The following is a 19,557-nucleotide window of genomic DNA, read 5'->3' on the forward strand; positions in this document are numbered from 1 at the left end:
TATGTTTTGAATACCCAAGGGCACAGAGAGGACATGGGAAGGTTTGGTGAGTGAATGCTTGTGCTCATACTCAGGCAGCTGGGAAGACTTCCTGGAGGAGGGGTTGTATTGTACCCTGTTGTAAGACTTTCATGGAGAAGGTGGTAAAGATACCCCAGATCACCCTATATGTGACGATGAGTCCTCACCATGCCCGGCCACTGTCTAGCCAAAGCCAAAGATGAGGGGCTGGGGATTTAGCTCAGTGGTAGAGAGCTTGCCTAGCAAGCACAAGGCCCTGGGTTCAGTCCTTAGCTCTGGAAAACAAAAACGAAAACAAAAAAACAAAACAAAACAAAAAACAAAGCCAAGGATGAAAAGACTTAAGACCCTTTGGAAGGGGAGAAGAGAAGGCCAAACAAGCCTTGGTGACTGAGTTTGCCATGTCGTAGCTGGGAGACTAGGCAGGCTCACTCACGTTCAGTCTCTCTGAACACAGGATGGTAACAATCCCCAGTCTCCAAGGCTTGGGGCGAGGACTGAACCAGGTGACCTAACAATGTGCTCGCTCATGGCAGAGGACATAAGCAATAAAAAGCATCCTTGTTGAAGACTGTCGTCATCTTGTTATTAGAAGTGGGGGAGTGCCGTTGTCTCCTGTTGGCTTCTGAGCTCCGGGTCATCCTACTCCATAACCGATGACATCCCGTTCAGGCACCAGCTGTCTCCCTGTCTGTGGTTCTTGGGGTGCAGGGCAGCCATGACTCTGGGATGGAAGGATATGGCAGCTTTGTCCCCCGAGGCCAAGGGAAACCCCCAGCTGCCTCTGTGTTGGGCAGAACTCACTGAGGAACAGGGAACTTGAGATGAGCATGTGAGGTGGAAAGTTATTTCCAAACCCTCTAAGCTGAGCGTGGCAGCACACGCCTGTAATTCCAGCCCTGGAGAAGAAGCAGGAGGATCAGGAGTTCATGGCTATCCTACTTACTGAGTTTGAGGCCAGCCTGAGCTCAAGGAGACCCTACCTTAAAAAAATAAAAAATAAAATAAAATAAAATAAAAATGAAGCAAACCATCCAACCAACAACAATGAAATGTTGCTGAAACAATCTAGATTGCTCTGCCATTCTAGCCAGGATAGTAGGCTGTCTGCATCTCAAAACACATCAGGAAAGCTGTAAGCAGAGCATGGGCCCAGCTCAGGACAGTGACTCTTGGTTTTTCCAGACAGGGCTTCTCTGTAACACCTCTGGCTGTCCTGGAACTCGCTTCGCAGACCAGGTCCAAACTCAAAAGAATTCCACCTGCTCTGCCTCCCGAGTGCTGGGATTAAAGGCAGGACAGTGACTCCTTAGTGTTAGGCTTTCCACTCTTTTCCCAGCTCAGCCCTCTGCAAGAGAGCAAGAGCTTCGTGAACAGGGGTTTGAGGGCCTGGCAACAGAGGGTGGACAGACGCGATTTCCAAACATTCCCTTTGACAGATAACCAGCCCAGAAGGTATCAGGCACCAGCTGGGCCCTGCTGGGGAGGAGCAGCTGCTGGAAATGGCATGGCAGGAATCTAAACAGAGGTGATTTATTTCCCCTGCTCCCTGGCAGGTTCTTATCCGTACATTTTCCTTCTTGCCTAGCAGGGCAGAGCAAACGATCTTTCGGTCAATTGGCAATGCTTCATGGTTTTTCTTCCTTTTTTTAAAAAAATGTATTTGTACATGAAACTGGAGTCTGTTAGGTGGATGGTAGTGTACAAAGCTCCCTTTCTTTTATTCTTTAATTGTGTTTGTTGTATGTGTGCATGTGGGGGTTAGAGGTCAACCTTGGATGTCCTGCCTTAGGAAACATCCGCCTTTTTTAAAATATTGATGACATTTATTTTGATCCTGGAAAACAAATACATATTATAATGCTTAATAGGTTTTAAATTTTTGATGGACTTTAAAACAAAAGTATAAATTATATTTTATCAACTTTAAATTTTTTTACATTTTAATTATATTATTATTATTATTATTATTATTATTATTATTATTGGGTTTTTGAGACAGGGTCTCTCTACATAGTCCTGGTTGTTCTGGAACTCATTATGTTTACCAGGCTGCCCTCAAAACTAACAGAGATCCACCTACCTCTGCCTCCTGAATGCTGGGATTAAATGTGTACACCACTACTCTTGACTGTAATTATTTTATTTTTAAAGATTATAATATTATATTATAATACACAATTTCCCCTTTCCCTTTCTACTGTTCAAATCTTCCAATATATCCCTTCTTGCTGTCTCTCAAATATATGGCCTCTTTTTTCACTTTGCGTGTGCGCATTTGTGTGTGTGTGTGTGTGTGTGTGTGTGTGTGTGTGTGTGTGTGTGTAAATGCAACCTGCTCAGTCTGTATAATGCTATTTACATGTATGTTTTCAGAGCTGACCACCTGGTATTGGGTAATCATTTGTTGTGCTCTTTCCGGGAAAGACTATTTCTCCGATCTTAGCATTCCTTGGTTGCCTGTAGTTCTTTCTGTAGGGTTGAGACCGTAGTCCACCCTGTTTTTTTGAGATAGAGTTGGTGGAACCTGGGGCGCGTTGATTTGGTTAGGCTGGTGGGCCAGTGAGCCCCAGCTTCTTCCTGCCTCTACCTCCCCAGCGCTGGGGTTATGGGCATGCGCACCCTCATGTCTGTCTTTTTCCATGGGCTCTGGGGGACGGTCCGCGGGTCCCCGTGTTTGAGCAGCAGGCGCTTTAACCACACTGGGCTGTCTCTCTGCCTCCTGCTCCGGTTCTTTATCAGATCTTTTAGGAACTGGCCAGATACTGATATTTCCCAGGCGAGAGGCGGAGAAACATGAGCAACCTTTACTCTTTCCTGCTGAACACAGAGCCCTACTCCCTACGAGAGGTTGTCCCTGGCCCAGTGCCTTCCTAGAGAGCCCCACGCCTGCCTCGCCCTCCCGGGGAGCCCCACCTAAGAGAGAACTCCCTGTACACTCTCACGGTACTTCAGTGAACAAAGTTTACTGTCGCTAGACGGCCCTCCCACCTGCGGACTTCCTCATCTCGCCTCTCTCAAGACCGCGTGCCATAAAAAGATGTTGGCGTCATAAAAGATGTCATCTCCCTGGAAGGAAGGGACTCCCTAGGCTTCTCCTCAAACCGTGACTTTGAGTCAACCGGGTGCATTTGGCAAATGACCCGACAGAGGACTGGCAAATAAACAGTAAATAGAATACTTGTTGCTATTATCAACTCCGTTAAGTTAACCAATGGAAACAATGGGGGGTCAGCCACAGCAGACATAGCCCCGTGTGCTGGGTTTGCAGGCCCGAGCAGGATGTGAGCCCTGCCTCTGACCGCCTTCTGATCCCTGTGAAATGATTGCTAGGGGTCACGTTACAGAAATTAAGGGTGTTGAAAGTGAGAGTCGGGATGGCCGGGTTCTGTGCTCCCAGAGGACGCCTAAGGGGACAGGGTGTCTGTGAGAAGTGAGGAGGACCACAGCAAGAAGGTGACTTGAGCTTTTCTCTCCTGCGAGAGGCAAGAGGAAAGGACATCATGGAAGAGAGAGAGGTGAGAGAAGAGGAAGGAAGGCCTGAGGGAGCGGCATGGCCTGGCTTGGCCGGAGTGGGGTGGAGGTAAAAGTGAAGTGAAGAGAAAAGGTACCATGGGGCTGGCCGAGGAGTGTCTCTCTGTACCACTCAGGAACCAGAACCGTGTCCTGTGAGCATCAAGAAACTAACAGGACAGTGGCCTTTGTGAGCCAGGGAGGCTCCAGCAGTAAACCTGGGAGGGACCTGAAAGGGAGTGTGATCAGGAAAGATCAGAGGAAGAGACCTGGGACTCTCTGGAGGGAGGTTATGTAACGCTTAGCTCAGCGGCACACACACACACACACACACACACACACACACACACACACACACACACACACCCAAGTGTGTCATCTATTGGGGGTCATAGGTGATGCTTCCCAGTGTACAGATAAGAGAAACACTGCTCCCTCATCTTGATACACGCTCCCACGTGACTACAGACTCCAGTGTGAAGTCCACAGCTCTTCTCCGGGGTTTTATTCTTGACTTGAGTGTTCTCTGCCTGTGAAACGTGACCCCCAAAACCAATGGGTCTAACTGGTTAACACAGCCATCAGACCCCTGACATTGCACAGAATTCAGCTTGCCACATCCCCCAGTCTCCTCTTGTTTCTCAGGACATCTTTGAGGATTATAGAATAGTGATTTCGTAGACCTTTCTCGGGTTGGGCCTGTTCGATGTCTCCCCATTGTAAGTAAGTGTTTGGGGAGAAATTTCACAGAAACGGTTCATGTTGTGATTGCAGCTTCTCAGCTGGAATATGATTCCATCTGTCCTGTTAGTAATGCGATGTCTTTTTCTTGACAGGTCCTGGTTCAGATTTATTTATACAAAGAGCGCTGAAGGGTATCAACTCTGTGTAGACACAGCCCAGGAAGACAATGGTCTTTCTGTCCTCACATGGATTGGTGAAGACCTCTGTCCCAGAGTCTTCATAGAGACCAGGGTTCTTGGCCTTGGCACTGGCCAGCAGAGCTGGAGACACTAGTGATGTAGGCACCCATGCACTGGGGATATGATGTGCTTCTGCAGTTTGGCGTGGGCAGCGTGAACAAGTTCATTGAGCCTGTGGCCGAGGAGGCACTGTCGATTTTGACTTCCTAGGGATGTACCAGGGTCTGCATGGCAATGGTGTGTGCCACAGCCTTGGCCCTTGGCCTACAGCTTCTGGAACCTTCCTTCTGATTCTTGGTAAACCGTGTGTTTTTCAGGAACTGCTTATGATTTTTATAGTTTCATTTCTTCTATGATTTCTGTGCTATTTTTGGGGGGCTGGGCTGTGCTCCCCAAATTTGGCTGTGTGTACCTGGGAGCTTGACAATAATGTCAGCTGTGATTACTCGGCTCTGTTTTTATGTCAACTTATTTTTCACCAGGAACCTACTTATTTTCTTTTTATTTGTTTGGGTTTTTTTTTTGTTTGTTTGTTTGTTGTTGTTGTTGTTTTTGAGACAGGGTTTCTCTGTGTAGTTTTGGTGCCTGTCCTGAATCTCGCTCTGTAGACCAGGCTGGCCTCGAACTCACAGAGATCCGCCCGGCTCTGCCTCCTGAGTGCTGGGATTAAAGGTGTGCACCAACACCGTCCGGCTGCTTTTTATTTTTAAATAAGGACTTGAGACCATGCAAATAGCCCATTTCTCATCAAATTTGTCACTAGATGTAGGATCTGCTGATGTCTCTTGCATTAGTTATTACCATGAAGGCTACTAATGGTGATTTTCTTTTTTTAAAAATAAGGAATGCTTCATGAATTTGCATGTCAGTTTCACATGGACGATGCTAATTTTCTCTTTTTGTTCCAATTTTAGTATATGTACTGCCAAAGTGAGCACTAAATGGTGATTTCTTTCTTTTCTTTTTTCTTCTTTTTTTGGTTTTTTTGAGACAGGGTTTCTCTGTGTAGCTTTGTGCCTTTCCTGGATCTCGCTCTGTAGACCAGGCTGGTCTTGAACTCACAAAGATCTGCCTGCCTCTGCCTCCCAAGTGCTGGGATTACAGGCGTGAACCACCACTGCCAGGCTTGATTCTTTTTTTTTTTAAATTTTTCTAATCCTAATTAATTAATCTAATCTAATGATTGGCATGCTATTATAAGGTTGAGCTTCTATCTATCTATCTATCTATCTATCTATCTATCTATCTATCTATCTATCTATCATCTGTCTGTCTTCTTACTATGAAATCATAGATTTCAAGTTTATTGATGGATTTCTAATTTTTTGTTGCTACATATATAAATATTTATTTATTTCCACTTTATGTCATGAGTGTTTGCCTGTATATATGTTTTATACAGTGCCTGTGGAGGCTAGAAGATGGCATTAGAACCCCCGGAAGTAGCATTACAGATGGTTGTGGGTAGACAAGTGGGTGCTGGGAACAGAACCTGGGTCCTCTGCAAGAGTATCAACTGTTCTTGCCCACTGAACCATCTCTCCAGCTGCCATGATGTATTTTACTGTTTGGACCATTCCAGATTTGGCTCATGAAAGCACATTTTTCAAGTTGGCTTCTGGGTCCTCCTGATTTATCTTCATCACACTTTGGGAGCTCCCTGATGTTCTAGCTCTACAGGATATTCTAAGTTTATCTTGTACTTTTACTGATTGTTTTAGTTTCATCTAAATTGTTGTGATTAAAAACACCATGACCAAAAGCAACTTAGAGGAGGAAAGGCTTTATTTCACCTTACCACTCCAGGTCACAGTCCATCATTAAGGGAAGTCAGGGCAGAACTTGAAGCTGAAACGTGGGGGAAATACTGCTTGCTGATACATTTCATGTTTAGCTAGCTAGCTTTTACAACCTAGGACTACTTGCCCAGGGAATGATGCTGCCCACTATGGGCTGGGCCCTCCCTATCAATGAACAATTAAGATAATTCCCTCTAGGCACATCTACAGGCTAATCTGATCTGGGCAATTCCTCATTAAGACTCCTCCCTTTGCCTGGCGGTGGTGCCGCACACCTTTAATCACAGCACTCGAGAGGCAAAGGCAGACCGATCTCTGTAAGTTCGAGGCCAACCTGGTCTACAAAGTGAGTTCGACAGACAGGGCTACACAGAGAAACTGTGTCTCAAGAAACAAAAACAAACAAAGACTCCCTCCTTTAACGGAGCCATTGGGTTTCCCCAGGTCAGGCATAGTGGGTGTTTGAGAGCACTTCTGAATTTCATTCTGATGGATTATGTATCATATATTCTTCACAGAAAGTTGTTCTTAGAGAATGTAGATATGGCATAGATGTATCTTTTCAAAAGGAACCCTGTCTTTGTATAACCAATAGTGTTAGTGTGCTCCCTCAGTGACTGTGGTATTCTGCAATATCACCTCCACAGCTAGAGCCTTCAGTGAAGCTCTTGGGGAGGTGGCGACAGAGAGCCTCATCTTTCCCAACTTGCAGTTCTTAGACAGAACCAAGTCTGCATGTCATGTATTGGAGCTGAATGTATTTAATGTGATAATTATCCCTGGTGCTGCTGGTGCATTTGCTTGCTCTTCTCTTCAGGAACAATGATTTCTCACCAAATGAGTGCCCTCAAGTCCCACAGAGTTACCATGAGTTCTAGTCCTAAGGTAGAGAGCAAAGTACTTTATGGAAAACCAAAGAAACAGAAATACCATAGGGAAGGTATTAGGGACAATAGTACTGCCCTGGAGACCTGCATACCACATCCGGTCCTCCACCATGAAAGCCAGTCAGCTGTCTCCAGGAAGTGGCCTTTCTGATAACACATTGCCTTCAGGATGAGGTAAAATGCCTTTTAGTATAGGCCTGAAGCGATTTTTATTTGATTGCTTCATCACAGACACTCCGGGATCTAAGACCTTGTGCATGGTGTTGCCGATCATCTCCATTGCCTCCTCCATCCTTTAACTTTGTACATAGACTTGAATTCTTCCCGTGTGTGTTTTGTTTATTGTCTCTCTTCCCCCGTAGACTGTAGTCCTTTCCCTTCTATAGCATGAGCCACAAGGCACAACTGTTTGTATGTACCTGGGATGTAGAAAAAGATCAAGAATTCTTTATAGGATGGATGAATGCTTCTAAGGAGTCTACTTAAAATGTAGATTGGAGGTTGACAAGATGACCCAACAGGCAAGGGCATTGTTATCAAGCCTGACAACCTGAATTCAACCCCAGGGACCCTCACGGTAGAAACAGAGCAGTGACTCCGGAAAGTTGTACACACATACACAAACACATGAAATTTGAAAAAAAAATTAACGTCGATTGAGCTTTAATGTGAGAGCTATGTCCTTTTCCTTAGGAGAAAATCAAGCAAGTTTTCACCACTATTTGACTTCTCCGTTTTGTCAACAAAAGATGTTTCTTTGGGGCAACAGGGAAGCGTTAGAGGAAGGGCAGGTTTTCAACAGCAGTGTTTGGTTGGAACAATGACAAGAACGAAATAACCTGAATCAACCACACCCCAAATCACCGCCCACAAGGACACGAGTTAGAAGGAAAATCAAGACTATTCCATTCAGACATGCTGGCATCGGGCATCTTTTATTTCATGCTCTGTTTGCGTCACTATTTTTTGTAGCTACTAATTTGTCAGTTATTATGTAGTGGATGCTAATTTCTCATCACTAAAATACAAATTTTGTGCAAGACTGCTAAAACCCGAAGTTATGTCAATGTAGTCTCAAAGGTGTGAGCATGTCTCGTTTCTTTCTGGTGAATTGTCTGTTCATCTGATGACATCAAATGGCCCAAATGAGCATGTAGGTGTTAAATATATGTTGTGTAAATCACATGGTTAAGTCAGGAAACAATTATTCCACTTACATTCAAACCACTTAGTATTTTGTATGTTTCTGTTCGGGTCACTTAAAACATATTTAGATATTGTATTAGTCAGGGTTCTCTAGAAGGATAGAATTTGTAGAACGAGTATATATGTACTGCATGGAGGGGGGTTTATTAGATTGGATTATATTATACTTTTTAGGAATATTTGTTTATTAGATTGATCTATATGTCAGAGAGGATGAGACTCTAGTAGCCGCTCAGTCTACGGATGCCTCCGTCACAATCTGGCACTAAAGTCCCTGATCTTTAGCCCACATTGTAAAGCCTAAGAAACTGGGCTCCTATGGCAGTGAAGGACGCAGCAACAGAAAAGATGCACTGGCCAGCAGGGAGCAAAGATGGACAAGGCAAAGCCCTGCTCCCCTCCGACCTCTTTATTCTGGCCACCTTTAATCCTCCCTGTAGACACCCTCCCAGACCCCCCAGACCTTCCCAGGTGTGTGTCCCTTAGTTAAGCCCAGATCCAGTCAAGTTGACAAGATTAACTGTCACTGATGGATACTGGCGTGTGCCCTTGTAAGACAAATTGCTAAACATTCTTTTTTTTTTTTTTTTTTTTTTTTTTGGTTTTTCGAGACAGGGTTTCTCTGTGTAGCTTTGCGCCTTTCCTGGAACTCACTTGGTAGCCCAGGCTGGCCTCGAACTCACAAAGATCCACCTGCCTCTGCCTCCCGAGTGCTGGGATTAAAGGCGTGCGCCACCACCGCCCGGCTAAATTGCTAAACATCCTTATTAATAAAACCCAGAGCCAGATATTCGGTGAAAAACTGAGAGATCGGAGAAATAGGACAAGCCACAGGCAACCTCACCTCACTGACACCTCAGCTTTCAAAGAGACCTACTTCCTGTATACCCACGGCTACATGCCTTTCTGTTCTGCCATCTCATTTCCACCACCACCATTTCTCTCCACCCAGCTACATCACTTCCTCTTCCTGCTCAGCTCTGTTACTTCCTGTCTGTCTGTCTGTCTAGACCTCCAGACCTTTATGGTTAGTGCTGGGATTAAAGGTATGTACCACCATGCCTGGCTCTGTTCCTAGTGTGGCTTTGAACTCACAGAGATCCAGACAGATCTCTGCCTCCCGAGTGATAAGATTAAAGGCGCGTGTTACCACTGCCTAGCCTCTATGTTTAATATAGTGACTGGCTTTTTCCTCTGATCCTCTGAACCTCAGATAAACTTCATTAGGGTGCACAATATATTGGGGACATAATACATTACCACATGCCCTGACTGAGTAATGTCAGAAATATAAATGAGCATGTTTGTCTTTCCACAATGCTAGAACAACAAAAAATTCAAAAGGTACATCAATTTTGTTAACTTTCAACTCACCAAGTATTCCTGATTTCACTTAGTATTTACGGCCATTGGCAAAAATGTATTCTTTTATTCTAATCCTAATTACTAATATTCACTCTGAGATCACACATATTCCACACAATGGTATATAGGTCACAAAATGGCTAAAAATGGTTAATTAAAGCTGTTTGGGGGTGGGCAGGCATAGTGGCACACATCTTTAATCAGGTAGAAGAAGCGTATAAATTCAAGGCTAACCTGGTCTACATAGTGAGTTCTAGACTAGCCAGAGCCACAAAGTGGGACTGTAAAAACAAAACATTGTTGTAGGGTTCAAAGGGCTTCCTGAAGACAAAAATTGAGAGCTGAGGGTCACTACAGTTGGTTAGTTGACCCAATAACAGAGCTGGCTCCAGGCTTACTGGATCTACACCAACCACAATTCAAGTAGTCTTAAGTCAGGCAGGGGAGGAGGTCAGCTCAGCTGAAGCCCCACAATCAGGAAGTTTGTCCCTTGTTGATCCAATGGCCTGTGCACCATATGGTCTGATGATAGCTTGTGGGTGCTAACGTAACCAGTATTAGCTCTGCTTCCTTTTATAAGGTCCAGCTGAGGGGGTTGCATGCTAACTGGCATGATTTGCTCAATAAACTCACTGGCCAGGTTTTTTTTTTTCCTGATACCGTTTTGATATACCCATGTGTTCTTGATTTAATCTGGTAAATGCATAGTTGGTGCTCTTTTTATTTGTGTAAATATCTTATCAGTTTGTGCCTCATGGTTTGCCCTGGACAGACAGTGACTATTAATTTACATAAGCAAGATGCAGAGTCATTCTGCCTCTGCATCTGTACTCACAACAGAGCCAACTGCTCTTATGAAATGGAGTCACTTAAGACAAGGCACAGTCTGAAAGGAGTATAAATAGGGAGTAACTAAGGGTTGGCTTTGTTTTAGGGTTTCTGTTGCTGTGAAGAGACACTATGACTACGGTAACTCTTATAAAAAAAACAACATTTAATTGGGGTGGCTTACATTTTCACAGGTCTAGTCCATTATCATCATAGTGCAACAAGGTGGCGTGCAGCCAAGACATGGTGCTGGAGCTGAGAGTCCTACATCATGATAGACAGGCAACAGGAAGTGGTCTTTCGCTCTGGGCGTGGCTTGAGCATATGAGACCTCAAAGCCCGCCTCCACAGTGACACACTTCCTCCAAGACCACACCTACTCCAACAAGGCCACACCTCCTAATAGTGCCACTCCCTTTGGGGGCCTTTTTCTTTCAAATCACCACAAGTTTGATCTCAAGTTCATAAAGTTTGCTAGTAACTTCACTACCACTCGGTGTTCGTCATGCCCACACATATACACTGCTGTGGGATGGGCTGTATGTCAAATTGCTCTGATTGGTCAATAAATAAAACACTGATTGGCCAGTGGCTAGGCAGAAAGTATAGGCGGGACTAACAGAGAGGAGAAAAGAAAGGACAGGAAGACAGAGGGAGACACTGCCAGCCGCAGCCATGACAAGCAGCATGTGAAGATGCTGGTAAGCCATGAGCCATGTGGCAAGGTGTAGATTTATGGAAATTGATTAATTTAAGCTATAAGAACAGTTAGCAAGAAGCCTGCCACGGCCATACAGTTTGTAAGCAATATAAGTCTCTGTGTTTATTTGGTTGGGTCTGAGCGGCTGTGGGACTGGCAGGTGACAAAGATTTGTCCTGACTGTGGGCAAGGCAGGAAAACTCTAGCTACAATACAATGCATGCTTTACAATTTGGTACTTGAAAGACTTAAGTTTCCCTTTGATTAGCAGCGTTGGAAATAATCTTTTATATCTCTTATGCAGAATCAATTGACAAGAAACTTCAATAGCTTTGAAGGGGGAAAAACATCCTCTAAAGTGTGTATGTGTGTATTTATATTTATACTAAACAGAACATCTTTACTTTTTGTTAAAATCTGCTTCCTGTTCTGTTATTTTGTGTTTTGTTCTTAGTAAATTTTTTATTTCTTTTGTATGTTCTTACTCTTGCCTGGCTGAGTCATATTCATGAAGCGTTATAAGGTTGGAACCACAGAAAAGAAAGAAAACACAGTATTACCATAAAGGTGGCCTTTATTTTCCTGATGACTGCTTGTCAACCAGGCCTTCTGGTTAAAATGTTTTCATAAAGGTCTACAAAAGAATGACAAATGGTGGTGGCACACACCTTTAATCCCAGCACTCGAGAGGCAGAGCCAGGCGGATCTCTGTGAGTTCAAGGTCAGCCTGGTCTACAGAGTGAGATCCAGGACAGGCACCAAAACTACACAGAGAAACCCTGTCTTGAAAAAACAAACAAACAAAAGAATGACAAATGTGGTGTGTGAGACAGCTCAGCAGGTGAAGGCACTTGCTCCCCCATCTGAGTTCTATCTCTGCGGTCCACATGGTGGAAGAAGAGTACTGATTCCCAAAAGTTGTTCTTAGAGATCTCTAAACACACATCATAGCCCCCACACATAAACAGGCACAGATAAAAGAATAACTGTTGTGGTAGTTTGAATAAAAATGGCCCCCATAGGCCCCCATAGATTTGAATGATTAGTCATCAGGGAGTGGCACTACTTGAGAAGGATTAGGAGGTGTGGCCTTGTTGGAGGAAGTGTGTTACAGGAGGTGGGCTTTCAGGTTTCAAAAGTCCACGCCAGGCCCAGTGTCACTATCATTTCCTGCTACCTGTGGATCCAGATGTAGGACTCTCAGCTCCTTCTCCAGCACCATGTCTGCCTGCGTGCCAACATGCTTCCCACCATGATGATAATGGACTGAACCTCTGAAACTGTAAGCCATCCCTAATTCAATGCTTTCTTTTATAAGAGTTGCTGTGGTCCTGGTATCTCTTCGCAGCGGTAGACAACTGTGATACAACGTTTAAAATACTGAATGTCTCATGCCTGATAGACTTTCCAAAACCACCTGTCAAATGAACGGCAGACGGTTACGTCTAAAGCTGCTGTTTGGAAGTTAGGCTGATATGTGTTGAAGTTCCAGTGAGGACATTTGAATTTACGGATGATGGTAACCTGGCCTTACTGCAAATTGCTGCCTGACTTTGAAATCAGCGCCATCAAGGACCGCATCTCTGTCAAAGGAGCAGTCAAGAAAGATACAGTCATCACGACTCGGAGGTGTTTTCTTCTCCATCATCCAGGGGAAGGGGCAGGAAGGAGGGCTCACAGTTTTGAGTGCCGACTCATGTCACTCCCTAACTTGGGAGCGTCAAAGGTCTCAGTCAATCTTTTCAGTAAAATAAGTTACAGATCAGGAAATGGAAATTCAGAGGTTTGGAAAGCCACACAAAATCAGACAGAAAGGAGGCTGGGGTTCAACATAGGCCTTGCTCCAGGCAGCTCCCACCTTCGCTTTCTCTGTGGAAGCCGTAACCCGGAGCCTCTGTCGGGCTGCAGCAGGAAAGCACAGACGAGTATTTAAAAGTCATTCTCGTGACCCGTTTGCTTCCTAGTTCCTAATCCTGAGCAGATCTGAGGTCACTCTGCAAACAACTCCGTCTCCAAAGCTGCGAACACAGAAGATCAAGATCTTTTTAAAACTCTGTCTGAAGATTTAATATGGTCTGTCAGTTAATTTCCCTCTCTTATATCAGCAGCAGGACAGATGTCTTCTGGATCTCGACGCCTACTGTACCTGCCTTGGACACAGTTTCCAGGTAAATAAGAGAGCAGAGGAAAGCAATGTCAGGAGAAAAGGAAGACCCCGTGGCTTCAACCTCTGATCTCCACAGTGCTGTGCTGAACAGAGTATAGGGAGGTCTGCAACCTCTATAGTGACTGAAGCCACTGTCATAAAGGCCAGGGAATAATTTGTCACTAAGTAGAAAATAGGTGGTCACTGAAGGTGACCTTGTAGTTTGGGTCTGGATTTACTTTACCAAATCCAGACACCGGCTACTCTAAGAAATTAGGATGGCCAGGTGGTGGTGACACGTGCCTTGAATCACAGCACTCGGGAGGCAGAGGCAGGAGGATCTCTGCGTTTGAGGCCAGCCTGATCTACAGAGTGAGTTCCAGGACAGCCATGGCTACACAGAGAAACTCTGTCTCACAAAAAAGCAAGCAAGCAAACAAACAGAACTAAAGATGCTTTTATTTACTTATTGAACAGAGAGAATGGGCTGCAGAGATGATGGCTCAGTGGTTAAGAGCACCTACTCCCATTTCAGAGGACCCGGGTTCAGTTCCCAGCACTTCGACAGCAGCTCACAACAATCTGTAGCTCCATTTCCAGGGGATCTGATGCTCTCTTCTGGCCTCTGAGGGTATCAGGCATGCGTGTGGTACAAATACACACATGCAAGCAAAATACTCATAAAATGAAATACATATTTGAAAAGAATATTTCAAGAGGTGCAATGTCTTTAAAACACAGATCAAACTTTAAACTCATATAGCAAACTAGATACCTGTTTTGTTTTTTAAAAGATTAAAAGTGTTTTTATTTTATGCTCATGTATGTGGGCCATTGCATGCAGGTATCCAAAGAGGCCAGATAAAGGCAAGGGCAACTGTAGCCCTTGGACCTGAAGTTACATTGAGACTAATGTGGGCTGCCCATTGTGGGTGCTGCCACCTAAATCTTATTCAGCTCCAAGAGCAGTAAGTACTCTTACCAGCTGAGCCAACTCTCTAGCCCGCAACTCGATATTTGTAATCCAAGCAATGACATAAAAAGTAAGACAACATCCAGGTGTGGTGGCACACGCCTTTGAATCCAGTACCTGGGAGGCAGAGGCAGGTGGAGCTCTGTGAGTTCAAGATCAGCCTATCGACATACTGAGTTCCAGGACAGCCAGAACTACTTAGTAGTGAGACCCTGTCTCAAAAACAAAAACAAAAAACAAAAAACAAAAGCAACCAAACAACTAAACAACAACAACCAGGAAAGAAAATCACATCTTAGCAGTTGAAGGTATGTCGAGTCAGAAGGCCTTGGCACAGCACCATATCAACATGAAATTTATAACTGGGAAAGGGACACAATAATATCTATATTATGACTGAAGTGAAATGGCCATTAAACATTCATAATTCTTGGCACTTTTGAAGTACATAAAGAAGGGTGTTTTTGTTTTATTTTATGTGGATGGATGTTTTGCCAGCATGTATGTCTACGTACCATATGTGTGCAATGCCCTTGGGAGCCAGAAGAGGACATAAGAGCCCCTAGAACTGGAGTTATAGATGGTAGTGTGGCACCGTGTGGGTGCTGTGAATCCAGCCCAGGTCCTCTGGAAGAACAGCAAGTGCTCTTAATCTCTGAGCCATCTCTCTAGCCCCAAGAATTGTAATTTTTAGAGATGTTGTATACTCATCAGTTCTAAATCCTGAATTGTTCTTCAGCATTTCCCCCCCTGCATTCTAATGCAATGATCTTCAAGGTTCTGTGTTCAGGAGATCCCCTAGGACCTAACCTGATCTATTTCCCAGTGCGGAAGTCCTTATTCTGAGGAAGAAAAACTTCTTAACACAATGTCTTTAAAGCGAAGTTCCCATCTAATATAGTGGAGGCTACTCAAATAGCCTCTTTAATCTTAAAAAAAAAACAAAAAAAACAAAAAACAAAAAATACTTGTGTGCATTTATGTGAATGGAGGTGCACACGTGGAGATCAGAGTATAACCTCCTGGTTAGGTCTTCTCTCCCACCTTGTTTGAGACAGGGTTTCTTCATTGTTCTAAGGTGCCTATGCCAGGATCGTTGATTCTGGAGCTTTCCAGGGTTCTTCTGTCTTGTCTTCAGAGCTCTGGGATACAGACACAGGTAACAGAAACGTGGAGTTTGGGGGTTCATCTAGGTCCTCATGGTTGGTTGGGCATCAAGTACGTTTAGCCTTTGAACCATCTTGCCAGCTTTTAAAAGTATCCTAAGGATATTTGGTCAATCACACGGGTGCTTCGCTTTGTCCGTAACTCATCAGCGTTTGAAACCTGTCTGTCCTGGAAAGATATTCACATGCCTCGATACTCGTGAGAAGTAATACTGCCTAGTGATGGACAGGCCTGAATCAGAACGGCACCAGGAAGGCCCTGGTGGCTCTGAGCACTACGTGAGAATGGGGTGGAAATGGGAGCACTTGGTGATGTCTAAGGGAGGCGCCACGTCAGGCCAGGGACGTGGAAAGGCTCGCAGCTGCCTGATGTTGAGGCCAGGGGGAGACTAGACGCCTGCCTTAGCCAAGGGCCAAGTTAGGATGGCAGAAGAAAACCGCAGGCAGACGCTTTTAAGGCAGCCCTGGGTTCACGTCTGGGTAAGCTTTGTCTCCCGTCCCTGCCATCTGGCAGCTCGCTCCCAGAAGGGCGAGTCTGGCTCGGGCCAGGCCCCGGGAGCGCACAGATTTTTTTTTTTCTCAGGGCAACACGTTCACCAAAGAGACCGCTCTCGGTAGCTGGAGGCCGCCCCACATTCCAGAAAGGTACAGCGGTGCGGCACGGCCAACCCGACCCGGCGGCCGGAAGCTCACGTCCGGCGAGGCTGGCCTCCACCTCTAGGCGCGAGGGGCGGGGCGGGGGGGCGTGTCGCCGCGCCCGGCTGGGCCAATCAGAGCACACGACCAAAATAGCGCCGTATAAATACTGACCGGAGCGCGCGCGCGCGCGCCGGGCCGGGCCGCGGCAGCACCGGGCTGGGGTGCGCGCGCAGGTGAGGGCCCCGCCGCCCCGCCCCGTTCCGCTCCGCCCCGCCCACTGCACACCTGCTTCCGCCTGACGTGGACCTGGGAGCGGTTCCCAAACCCTGGCGCGGTTTGGGGTTTGTGAGTGAGTAACAAGCACGACACAGCCGGGCTCGGGTTCGGCGGGACTCTGCCCGCCTCCCTTCTCCTCCGCCGCAGCCTTGCGTCATCCGGGCCGCCGTTTGGCCTGGGTGCCAGCCGCACTTCCGGTGGGGACGCGCCCCTCTCCACCCTGGAGCGGTCCCGCACGGGGCTCCAGGTCCCTCCCGGAGGCCTGAGCTCCAGAGGGTGGCGGGGGGGGGGGGGGGGACCTCGGCCCTGGCGCCCTGCACACCGCACACGCCTGGGCTTCAGCATCCTCATCCAGCCCGTGACGTCATGCGGGCAACCGCCTCTCAGACCCTGCTCACTCCGCCGCTGCCCACCCTCCACCCTCCCGGCCTCCCTGTCATCTCCAGAACATCGGAGCGTGTCTTTATAAGGGAGGCTTTAACATACGTAGGAATCGGGTGTTGGGCTGGAGAAATGGCCCAGCGGTTCCCAGCACCCGCTTGGCTCACAGCCATTCCTACCTCCAGTTCCGGGGCTCATGGGGGTGGGGGTGGGAGGGGAGGTCCCCTATGCCTCCTGATCTCCGCGGGCACCGTGGTGCATGAATGTACCTGCAGCAAAGCCCACTCACACATCTAAGGAGCAATGGAAGAGTATAACATTGACAGCGTGAAATTCTAACATATTTGAAACTATGAGCAAGTATAATTTTCCGGAAATGTTGGATGACATCAGCTCAATAGAATGATGCAGGGCATTGCTTGAGCCCTTCCCTTGAGCCTTACCCTCTCTTCATTCTCTTTCTGTTTTACTCCCTCTTTATTCATTCCTTAAAATACACAATAAGCCGCACAGATCTTAAGAAGACAGCTGTGGAAAGGTCTGCATAGGAGTAGAAAAGGAATTGACCCCTAGGCCAAGGTCTGGACCCTTAAAACATTCCGGGTTCCCCTTTGGCCCTTTGCGGCCAGTACCATCATCCACACACAACCGCGATTCACTTGCTATTTGTCCATTCTTAAACTTCATATAATTGTAATCAAGCCGTGTGCTTTATTCTGTTTGCGTTCTGTTACTCAATGTACTGTTAACATCCAACCATGTTTGAATATACCACTAGTTTATAGATTGTTTATTGCTGACGAGATCCATTATGTGAATATACTGCAGTTAATTCATTTTACCATTGGTGGATTTTATTTTATTTTATTTTATTTTTTTTAATATTTATTTATTTATTATTTATACAGAAGAGGGCACCAGATCTCATTACAGATGGTTGTGAGCCACCATGTGGGTGCTGGGAATTGAACTCAGGACCTCTGGAAGAGCAGTCAGTGCTCTTAACCTCTGAGCCATCTCTCCAGCCCCCATTGGTGGATTTTAGATTATGTTCAGTTTGGGGCTGTTAAGAATAAAGTTACTGTGAACTTTCATGTAGTCTTGGTGAAAATATACAAATTTAAAAACTTACTGGGAGTGTGTGGTATGTATGGTGTATGTATGTGTGATACAGTGTATGTGTATATGTGGTGTGTGTGTGTGTGTGTGTGTGTGTGGTGTAGTGTGTGTGTGTGTGGTGTATGTATGTGTGTGATACAGTGTATGTGTATATGTGGTGTGTGTGTGTGTGTGTGTGTGTGTGTGGTGTAGTGTGTGTGTGGTGTATGTATGTGTGATACAGTGTATGGTGTGTGTGGTGTGTGTGTGTGTGTGGTGTGTGTGTGTGTGTGGTGTGTGTGTGTGTGTATATATGTGTGTGTGTGCCTGGAGGCCAGAGGAGGCTGTTGTCTTGTCTCAGGGCTGTTACTCCCTCCATATTCCCTTGAGATAAGTGTCTGGAGCTGGGCTGGCATGCAGGAGCCCTAATGACCCCCTTGTCTCAAGTCCTCATAGTGCCAGGGTTTTAGGTTGGCTTTTTCTGTGGTGCTGGAGATTTGCATCCCAGTCTTTATGCATCACCGTGCCCACATTTTACATGGATCCTGGGGATCCGCGGGATTCTCATGCTTGCTGGGTAAGCACTTCACCCTCGGAACCATTCTCAACCCATGCCTATCCACTTCATGATAACTTTGTTCCTAAAACTGTATAATCCCTGCCTTTAAGAAATACAGAGTTGCCAGTCAGTGATGGCACACACCTTTAATCCCAGCATTCAGGAGGGGAGGCAGAGCCAGGCAGATCTCTGTGAGTTCAAGACCAGCCTGGGCTACCAAGTGAGTTCCAGGAAAGGTGCAAAGTTACACAGAGAAACCCTGTCTCGAAAAACAAAACAAAAAGAAATAAAAAGAAAAAAAAGGAAAAGAAATGCAGAGTCAGGTGGTGGTGCACAGCTTTAGTCCCAGCACTCAGGAGGCAGAGGCAGGCGGATCTCTGTGAGTTCGAGGCCAGCCTGGGCTACAGAGTGAGATCCAAAACAACCAGGGCCACACAGAGAACTCGTGTCTCAAAACAAAAAGAAACGCACCGTTCTATGTAATTTCACATATGCACTAAACAGTGTGGCCGTTACCCGATCAGAACACACAACAGTGCTTCACTCCCCAAACTCCTGAGAGCCACCGCCTTGTAGACTTGTCATGCCCGCCTGTAACCCCTGACAATGACCAATGTGTTCCTTGTTGCTTTGGTTTTGCCTTTCCCCGGAAAATCACTTTAGAAAGTATCAGACAGTGGGTGCTTTGAATCTGGCTTCTTTCGTACCTGTGAGGTCTGTTTAAACTGTTCCATGTTTCAGTAGTCCTTCCCTTTTCGTTGCTCAGTAATATTCCATAGTATGATTATAACTTTACTCACTTTTAGAAGGAAATTTGCGTTGTTTACCCGTCCCCCCCTTCTCTGCCAGTCTCTTGACATTTAGCCTATGCTGGCATTGAACTCAAAACCCTCCTGCTTCAGCCTCCTGAGTGCTTGGAGTTGCAGGGATGCGTCACAATTACAGTCTCACTTAGGATAATTAGGAGAGTTGCCAGACGTAGTTCTCATTTAAAGGGATGCTTTTGCTTGCTTCATTTTCTTATTTTTGAGAAAGGATCTTATTATTTAGCCCAGACTGGCCTTGAATTTACTGATC

The 19,557-nt window shown here is 45.9% G+C and overlaps 3 long non-coding RNA genes and 1 other non-coding gene across 4 annotated transcripts in view; 2 read left to right on the forward strand and 2 right to left on the reverse strand.

The window, feature by feature from the left end:
- The first annotated feature begins 3,103 nt into the window (after nucleotides 1–3,103).
- Nucleotides 3,104–8,059, forward strand: LOC143268920 (uncharacterized). The gene is made up of 2 exons (XR_013045135.1): nucleotides 3,104–3,539; nucleotides 4,371–8,059. It is a non-coding gene; the product is annotated as an uncharacterized LOC143268920 (long non-coding RNA).
- On the reverse strand, nucleotides 5,292–5,395 carry LOC121823314 (U6 spliceosomal RNA). Its single transcript, XR_006064724.2, has one exon. It is a non-coding gene; the product is annotated as a U6 spliceosomal RNA (small nuclear RNA).
- Nucleotides 8,060–12,858: 4,799 nt separating the features above from the next.
- LOC121823258 (uncharacterized) lies at nucleotides 12,859–16,252 on the reverse strand. Its single transcript, XR_006064674.2, has 2 exons — nucleotides 15,406–16,252; nucleotides 12,859–13,260 (listed from the first exon to the last, which is right to left on the reverse strand). It is a non-coding gene; the product is annotated as an uncharacterized LOC121823258 (long non-coding RNA).
- A 134-nt stretch (nucleotides 16,253–16,386) lies between these two features.
- Nucleotides 16,387–19,557, forward strand: part of LOC121823259 (uncharacterized) — a 67,699-nt gene continuing 64,528 nt past the window's right edge. Inside the window, exon 1 of the long non-coding RNA XR_013045136.1 lies at nucleotides 16,387–16,515. This is a non-coding gene — a long non-coding RNA (uncharacterized LOC121823259). The remainder of the gene's footprint in view (nucleotides 16,516–19,557) is intronic.

The sequence above is a fragment of the Peromyscus maniculatus genome, chromosome 16 (assembly GCF_049852395.1).
Source record: "Peromyscus maniculatus bairdii isolate BWxNUB_F1_BW_parent chromosome 16, HU_Pman_BW_mat_3.1, whole genome shotgun sequence".
Lineage (NCBI taxonomy): Eukaryota > Metazoa > Chordata > Mammalia > Rodentia > Cricetidae > Peromyscus > Peromyscus maniculatus.